Consider the following 8,961-nt stretch of genomic DNA (forward strand, 5'->3'; position numbering starts at 1 on the left):
TCCAATATCCCTTTTGTGGTAAAAACTCTGACATGAATCAGGCGTCATTTGGGGCACAGTGCACATTGGATTTATAGTGAGGAACCGTGGTGCAAAAGAAGTAGGAATAAAAAGTAGTTATTCTAAAAGCAATGCATCAAATGAAAGTGACAAAGCATATATGGATGGCAAAATGAACTCTTTATCTTGTACAGCAGCCAGTGGACATTTTACAGAGGAACAGGTGGTGAGCCTGTTTTTTCTGCAATCCTGTCAGTATCTATGTCATGGTAGTGAGGAGATGAGTTCTCAGACTACATGTGCTCTTTTAGGGAAAGCATGTTTGCAATCTTACCCAGATTGTAATGAGTGTATCCATATCAATTCCATCTTTTCGCTGTCAGTACTCTAAAGAGAGACCTGAAAGCGAAACAATAACCCTCAGTCACCACTTCCACTTCCAACAGCTTCATACCAGTCCTTTTTTGTTTGTGTGCATTTAACACATCAGAAGATAAGATGTTATTATAAAAAGTTACGTTACTCATGTATACATGCTATTCATCTACCAACAGCTGGGTCTAGTGAATGCATGCAGCATTTAAAAAAGTCATCATAAATCTGAACAAAAGCCTTGTGGTTTTTCAAATGACTGGGTCACAAGACTCAGCTCTGAACTTTGCCACTCTGAGTTTGAAACAAGTGTAATTCCCAGAATGTATGAGTGTTCCTTTAAGTCAGCCTCAGAAAGTTTGCCAGAGTACACAATGTACAAATGGATGTCCCGCCATTTGATCATAAGCCTGTGATCTTATTTTATGGGTGTTAATGCAACAAATGTCCTCACCTTTAGTTTTTCGGTTGAGGGACTTCAGGAAAGTTTAGAAAATGTACATGAAACATACTCATCATATGCATTAGACATTTAAGGTGACCGTCCATCATTGCAGTCAGACAAGAGTGACGTACTTCACAGTACAGTGTGGTGGTCTTGCGTGAGGGAAGACCTCAGTCAGCTGACTCATCGTTGGAACGCTCACATGCCAGAAAGCCTGTCCAGCCTATGACACACTAGCTCTTCTGCAGCTGTCCGGGGAGACTTTCATGCCAATCACAAGTCATAACAATAAGGCGTTTTAGTGATCCTTAACACGTCATCTCCCCTTATGGTGGGAAAGATATACACTGGAACGTGTCTGAGGCGTTGGAAGGTGATTGCTGCTTGGGTATTTGTGTTGCTAAGTAAGGTTTTACGAAGTTTCATAGACAAAGGAAGAGATTAGACAACTTGAACCTGCATCATAGACATTCAGTTTATTTGGCAGTTGGTGTGCAAATGGTTTTCTTTTTATCCTTCATAGGTGATTACTGCTAAATCATACCAGCTTTGGGTCTAGTTAGTGAGGTCTTAGATACGCACACATCCAAGTTACAGTTTAAAGTTAGCCTTAGATTACCTTAACTAGCATCCTGTACACCATGTACAACTGTACATTTTCAGAAGTAAGTGCTTACCAAGATTAAACCAGTGAGTACTGGGTACTAAAAATATCTTAGTTGATGTAACCTCACATTTAAAGTGTCTGGGGAGGCAAATAATATCTTCCCATTATCCAACATGGATTCCCGAGACACAGTGCTTGCTAATGAAAATAATCGTGTTGCTGTGTGATAGAAAATAACCACAAATATTTGAGTGATATACGGTACATATTTTATTTTTAGTCCCTTTAAAAGTGTCTTTAAAATAAGCATGAGTAAGTTATCCTCAGTTTATAGATACACAAACTAAGCCAGTGGTGTGACGACCATGACCCTGAATGACAAATATGATCTGGTTGTGGAAATGTCACATGTCTTTTTGCAGTTGTAAAAAAAGTGCTGCAGTTGACACAAAAACCCAGTTGAGGGGAAAGTGATACAGAGGTCGTGAAATGGACCTCAATAAGAGGACACTATAAAGTTAACAGCTGCCCAGCTTAATTTGGTTTCACTGTCTACACCGGATCAGGTTCAAGCTGGATATTTAAGGGGGTAAAAGTAAAGCTAAAACATGTCATCTTAAAATGTAGGTGTAAATATTTGGACCGTCATCACCCAAAAACTGTTCATAGTAAAGTTTGTCACAAGCCTAGATATTCAGCATGTGTATTGATAAGTCTTATTTATATGGCCACCATGCACAAGATAATAAAACATATTCCTTTACAATATAAAAATCTTTTATAACATTGTACAATGTTTTGCTGCAAAGAAGAACCATGTATCAGTACACCCTAACATTTAAAAAGTTTTTAATTAGGGTATCCTACTTTTTTCTGTTGTTATTTAAAAAACTAATTGGATAATTGGGCGTACATACTAAATGATACTATGTGTTATTTCTAGGAAAGTTTCAGTCAAACCGGATTGCAGAAAACACTATCGGATAGTGTAGCCACATAAAATGTTGCCTTGTTAGAAAGTGGTTTGCAGACTAAGTAAAAATATTTAAGAAAAAATAAAATAAAATTGGAAGTGAGTAAGGCAAGTTTATTGGTGCAATGATTCCTTAGTTTTGCTCTGAGATTTTAACAACAAAGCACAAAAAGACAGACAACTCTAAGCCATGGAATGAGAGGAAGCCCCACTAGTAAATAATCCGTTATCGTCTCAGCAAACAACACAGCAGTCCATGCAGATAACCCTTCTCCTAGGCCTGTGCAACAAGAAAATATAGAGCAAGCACAGCCATCTAGACACAAATCACACAAAATCATTGAGTATTTCCAAAGGAAATATCACTGCGAGCACTGCGTTGTTTCATTCACCAACCACCATAACCAAACCATAACCTCCTCATTAAAATATCCTCAATACCCTGAACTCTTCTGCATGCACATATTGATCCCTATTTTTAACACTGCTGGATGACTATAACCCTATTATTGCTAATTGATCAACAAACAGCCGTCAAGGATGACCATTACATGTTACTATACAACTATACAAATAAATTACAGAGAGACAGCCAGTTGGCAGTCGTGTGTGGGCAGCTCTGACACTGTACAGCAAGCCAGACTCAGGAGATCATTAATGTACTCCTGCAGTGGCTTAGTAATCAGATTCACATTGTGATTGGCTTCCCAGACAGGTCTCAGAAGAGCCATGTACAGCATCCAGCCCACACACCCCTGTAAACCTGCACAAGGCTTTGTATTGTGGCTGCTCGGTATTACCTACATCTCACATAACACTGTGGTATAATAAGAGATTACAGGAGAAAGCATCACATTGATGTTTTACACTATTACATATTGTATCATCAAATGATGAAGACTTTTGATGTGTCCTCACCCCCTTAAACACATGTTCTCCTTCAGTCATCAATTTCCTTCATCCCCAACTTAGTATCAACAGATAAAGTATTAATGAAATTATCCACCTAACTAAATAATCCTTTAAACGCAAGATGTTTAAAAGCTAGAAGCAACTTTTTTCTCATTGTTTTTATTATTATTAGAGAAGATTATTGTATCCATGATAGCTAGATCTTTCTCTCTCTGTCACTCAGCCTGTTTGGAAAAAAGAAGGAATGTATTCTTTCAGTAAGGACACTGCTATGTGATAAAAGGAGACACAGACGCGCAAAGGCGCACCTTCATGTCTGACGGGTTAGCGCTAATCTCCTGCCAGTAACACCCCTGCCGGGATTTACCAATGACTCCACTTCACCTCGCATCATGCAGATATCATCTGAGAGCTGAGAATGGTTGAAAGGCTCCTGTCCTTGTTTTACCTTTCTTATGTCTTATGCTCTCACCTTTTCCATCTTGTTTCAGAATTGAGTGCTAAAAATAATGTAATGCAATGTAAGGATTTGAGTATTTAACTCAGCGGGGGGAATTCCAAAGGGGGCTACTGTTTATCTTTTATAAGAAAATATTTTTTAGGAGAACATATGTTTTAAACTTATGCAACATGTCATTGTATTCATAGCTCAAGTTAATGGGCAATAGTTGTCCACTGTCCACTGTATGCATGTGTTAATGTTTTTGTCTGATGTGTGTCTGATTGTTGGTCAGTTATGTTTTTATTGTACATTTCAGCTTAATAGTAGTTTTTACCAAACGTATTGTAAGTGTTATTTTGTTAAGAACTGTACGTATTGTAAGCATGCATTACTGTATTTAATTTGACTTTCTTTTAAGGGGACTTTTACCATCTGTCTAGGGACTGCAGATGAAAATTAGCCTTTTAGCTAACTCTGGCATATTTACAGAAATGTATATTAATATGCACTGTCCTTGAAATAAATAAATAGATAAAAGATACATAGTGACCTTTAATTTTGATTTAAGGCTTAACCTTGTAGTGCCTTGTTCAACTCTTTTGTAATTAGCTCTCTTATTGTCCCGTTGTCTAAAAGGCCGGTGGACGGTAATCTGTTACGATGGTGGTTTCTCAGGTGTCTTGGAATCTTAGATCAAACCAACAGTGACATAATCATCCTTCCATTCTACTTCTACAGCTTGGGCATCAATCATTCTCTCACAAGGGTACTGTTAAGTGCAATGTCACTAATTCCAACCCAGATTTAGAATGAAATATATTGAAATATATGTAATTTTCTAAATTTAAAATGCAAATGTGTAATAGTTCATGAGATGATTAATATCAATTTAAATATGCCACAACATGCATGGATTAATATAATATGGACTGCATTTATATAGGACTAATATGCCAAAACATTTTGCAACGTGGCTCCTGTTAACACCCACACACACTGTAAGGAACCGGCCTGCCATCAGGAGCAACTTGGGGTTTAGTGTCAGTGTCTTGCTGAAGGACACCTCACCATGTGGACAGGAAGATCTGGGGATTGAACCCCAGATAACCAATGAAACCCCTCAGGAAGTTTGGATTAATCCATATAAAGGATATTTTCCTGTTCAGGCCAATAGGGGCTTATCCCAACACGTAAAAAGCCAAAAGCACAAAAACACAGGACTAGTTGCCTGTGCAGGGCTGACACACAGTTAGACTTGTACATTCATATGTAAGAAAATAACTATTTGTCTAACTGTGAGTGTAAATCTGATCAAACCTAGCACAGGGAGAACATGCAAACTTCTCACATGCACATTTCTCCAACAGAGTCAGAGCCCTGAGCGCTGCCCCTAGTGCAGTTGCAGGAGATCAAGATCTTCGCTGGAAGTTAGTTTGTTGTTTATATCTCACGGGCAGAAGGACAAAAACAAACAAATCAAATGCACAACCAGGCAGCAACACGTGCATGCCCTGAAAATACATCTGCCGTATATGCAGTAAATAAGGTGCAGTATTTCTGTGAATGCAATGCATGACCATTTTGTTTCATTGGTGGGAAGTACATGACCACTAATGGGTGTTTTCCACAGTTTTCCATAGCGATTATAATAGACTCAAATACACAAACTTCACAACATTTTCACTTCACTATTACTTTTTTGTTGTCGCTTATGTCTTTTTGATAATAGGACAACATTTTGGGGGGGTTGGACAACATCCTTTTTAAGCTGCTCCTTTGTACACAGCCTGCACCATCCCCTGGACAAAGAGGTGCCAGCTTGCCACATGACTCTGCCAGTCTCCAGCTGGGACCAGCTCCGGCACCCCTGCTACTCTACACAGATGGGAATTAAGATCCTAGACCGGTGGTATAACATAAGGTACCCTTGTTAAACCTTACGTACGGTGAGCTCAAACACACCATCAGAAATTCTTAAAATATGCACCCAGAAGAAGTGAAGTGAAGTTGAAGCAGAAGAATGATTTATAACAAGGTTGTAATGTCCACTTTTCCTATGATCAAATACCGCATTGTCCGGTAAACATTACTTTTTAAATATGTTAATTTAAAAACAAATTTAAACTGAAAGAAAGTGTTCCTTTATGGGATAGAGATTTCACAGTAAGCTAATTAGCTTAGCTTATGCAAAGTATACATTTGGAGATACCACAAATGCGTGATATCCTGACCTGAACAGTTGACAAAAGGGGCATTATAGCTGTAATTGCGATTTTTTTAGTTGTGATCATGTGGGAAACTAAAATAAAGGCCATGTGTCCCTGATGTTTTATGTAAATACATAAGGTTTTTGCGAATAATCCAATATTTTTAATTTAATTGTGGATATGTATGTAGTTTTAAATATATGTTTAGTGGTTAAAAATGCATCTTGGGCCTATGTTTTGCTGCTATGCGCTGATCCAAACTTGTTAATTCTGAAGCAGTTACATCACAATGAAGTAATTATAAACTTCTCCATTTGTTCAGGTGTTGACTCATGCTGGGATATACATATTTATTACCAAGGTATATTAGCCTAATGTTCTCAAAGAGATTAAAAGGCTACAGCAACAGGGTAAAGCCCACTTGTCAGCAATGAATTCTTAATGTGAAAAACAAAATGGAACCTGACAAAGTGCATCTGACAGAGCATGTTTATACATTTATACATGTATCTACTGTGTTTGTGTGTGTTTGTGTGCGTGCGTGTGTGCGTACGTGCATGCATGTACGTGTATGTTTGTGTGTGCTGGCATGCTAGAATTAATGCCTAATGTGTGAAATCAGTGTGAAGTAAATGTTGCTTCTCCCTTCTGCCAATTCCCAGTTTTTAGAAATGGTCCCCTCTGTGTGATGTACTGCTTATTTTTGGTATTAAATTAATTAAAACACAAAATTAAATTCAATACAATGTTGCAACCAGGCACCACATTGCTCCATTCCCAGACTGCCTGGCAACAATATGTGCTGCAAGTCCAGTATTTTGTGGAAACTCCACTGTATCTGCCAGTTTGTTTTGCAGCCTTGAGCTAGTGTATGCGACAGCAGGAAGAGATGATGCAGCACTTCAGACAGAGAGGTAATTATCCCCAGAGAAGCAAGAGACCACCGTGAGAGCTTCAAGAAGCTGACAGCCCTCTCTCCCACAGGATATTTAGTGAAGTAATAAGAGAGCCAGTAGGACATGAGTAGGACCATGTGATTGGTCTGATTGGTCTTCTTGCACCCTCAAGTGGTAAAATGCCGACATGACAGGATAAGAGAGAAGACATGGCAGCTGGCGTTTCTTCATTGTGCCAATGACAGGCAGAGCTCTGATTTTTGTAATACACCCAGCCAATATATTGACACATGTTCAACACCACATGGCATCAGAAAGTAAGGAATTTGAGAGCTGTGAGTATAAGTCTGAGACATTGAGATTAATGACCTGAAATTACTCAATAAACAATCACTGAATGGCTTTTTAATTATGATAAATGACCAATACTGTTGGAAACCAACTCAATCATAAAATCATCTGACATTTTTTATCTACAACAATAACCATACATCACTGGGAAAATGTTTTGCTATAGAACACTGTAGGAAGCAAATAAAAAGGGAGTAAATACTATTTAAATATTCCATCTTGCCTTTTTCTGCAGGCCTTTGAGACAACAACAACAAAAAACAAAACATACAAACATTATTTATAATTATCAGATGCACACACACAGTAAAATGCAGTGGTAAGTAGTAACCATTGGAAGTGTATTAGGAGCAGTAGACAGTTAAAGGCCTTCAGGGAGCAATTTGGTGATGAGTGTCTTGCTGGGGGACACTATGACAATTGTGTCAGAAGTAGCATGGAATTGAACTGCCAACCTTGTAGGAATGGGTTGACCACTCTAAAATTGCCACCTTAAAATGAAAGTATTCCACTTGAACAGCAACATATTTTAGGGCCATGGGGAGCAACTTTGTAGTAAATGAAGTCTAAAGAAAAGGGAATCTGTTTTTACTGCAGCTCACACACAGCTTTCCTCTGTTACCTGTTTTTTAGCCTCAGTGGCACGAGGAAGAACGCCAGTTCTCAACTGTGCAACTTAAGATTGTTGGTTTCTAAATAAGCAACATTTAACATTTGATTTAGGGTCAAACCTTGTGTTTGATTCACTGTACTGTAGATATGTGATATTTCTGAGCAATGCTTTCTTTTTCAGGAAAGTTCTGTTTACACTGACACAATTATTCATACAGTAATTTACTTGTTTACTTCTGCAGCTACGCAGGGGTACTTGGAAAGATTGTGAAGTAGCTCAGCTAAGTGGAAAAAGAAATTGTGTATTGATTCAGGGAAAAAAGAGATAACAAATTAATGAAACACCTGTGCTGCTGTTAGTAGAACTTGTTAGCAACCGGTCAGAAAAATCTAAACAGATGGCTAAAATTGTGGTTGAAATTCCCTCACTTCTGCCACTCCAAGTGGTCATGGAATAAATCCAAACTCAGCAAAACCTACTCGAAAAATGAAAAAAATATAAATTCCATGAAGGTCATCCCATCTGCCAAAAAAGTTTGTGAATCATTGCTAGAGATCGTTACTTTATATTAGTAACAAATCATACAATATTACATATGCAATATATTGTATATATATATATGTATAGAGAGAGAGAGAGAGAGAGAGAGAGAGGGCGAGAGAGAGACAGAGAAAGGATGGATGAACAGTAATCTAAACTGTCCCCTGACAGCAGGATATTACATAAGCTGTCCACAAAACACACTGATACGTGGCTTTAACACATCGTATAAACTCCCAAGTCAACAATCAATTTAGCCTTTCATCCAAATATCCACTGAAGCCACTTATATTTCCACATTGATCATTGATGACTTTTACAAGTGTTGGCCCTCAAAAGATGCTGAGCAGAGCATAATGACAACTCACTGCTCATGTGAAGCACCTCTCACATAATGCGTCACATCATGGACCTTGGAGGGCGGAGGTTTGTGGTGGGCCCATAATAAACTGACAAATTGCTTCGATGAACATGGCAGGAAACAAATGCTGGACTGCCAAACCAAATACGCTCAGACACCCTATCAGTTTATAGATGTTATGGACCCAGCAGGCACATTGAGCCTCCAGTGGCCCCTTGGATGTACCACGGCACATGAGAAAC

Source organism: Etheostoma cragini, chromosome 5 (genome assembly GCF_013103735.1).
Source record: "Etheostoma cragini isolate CJK2018 chromosome 5, CSU_Ecrag_1.0, whole genome shotgun sequence".
In the NCBI taxonomy this organism is placed as follows: Eukaryota; Metazoa; Chordata; class Actinopteri; order Perciformes; family Percidae; genus Etheostoma; species Etheostoma cragini.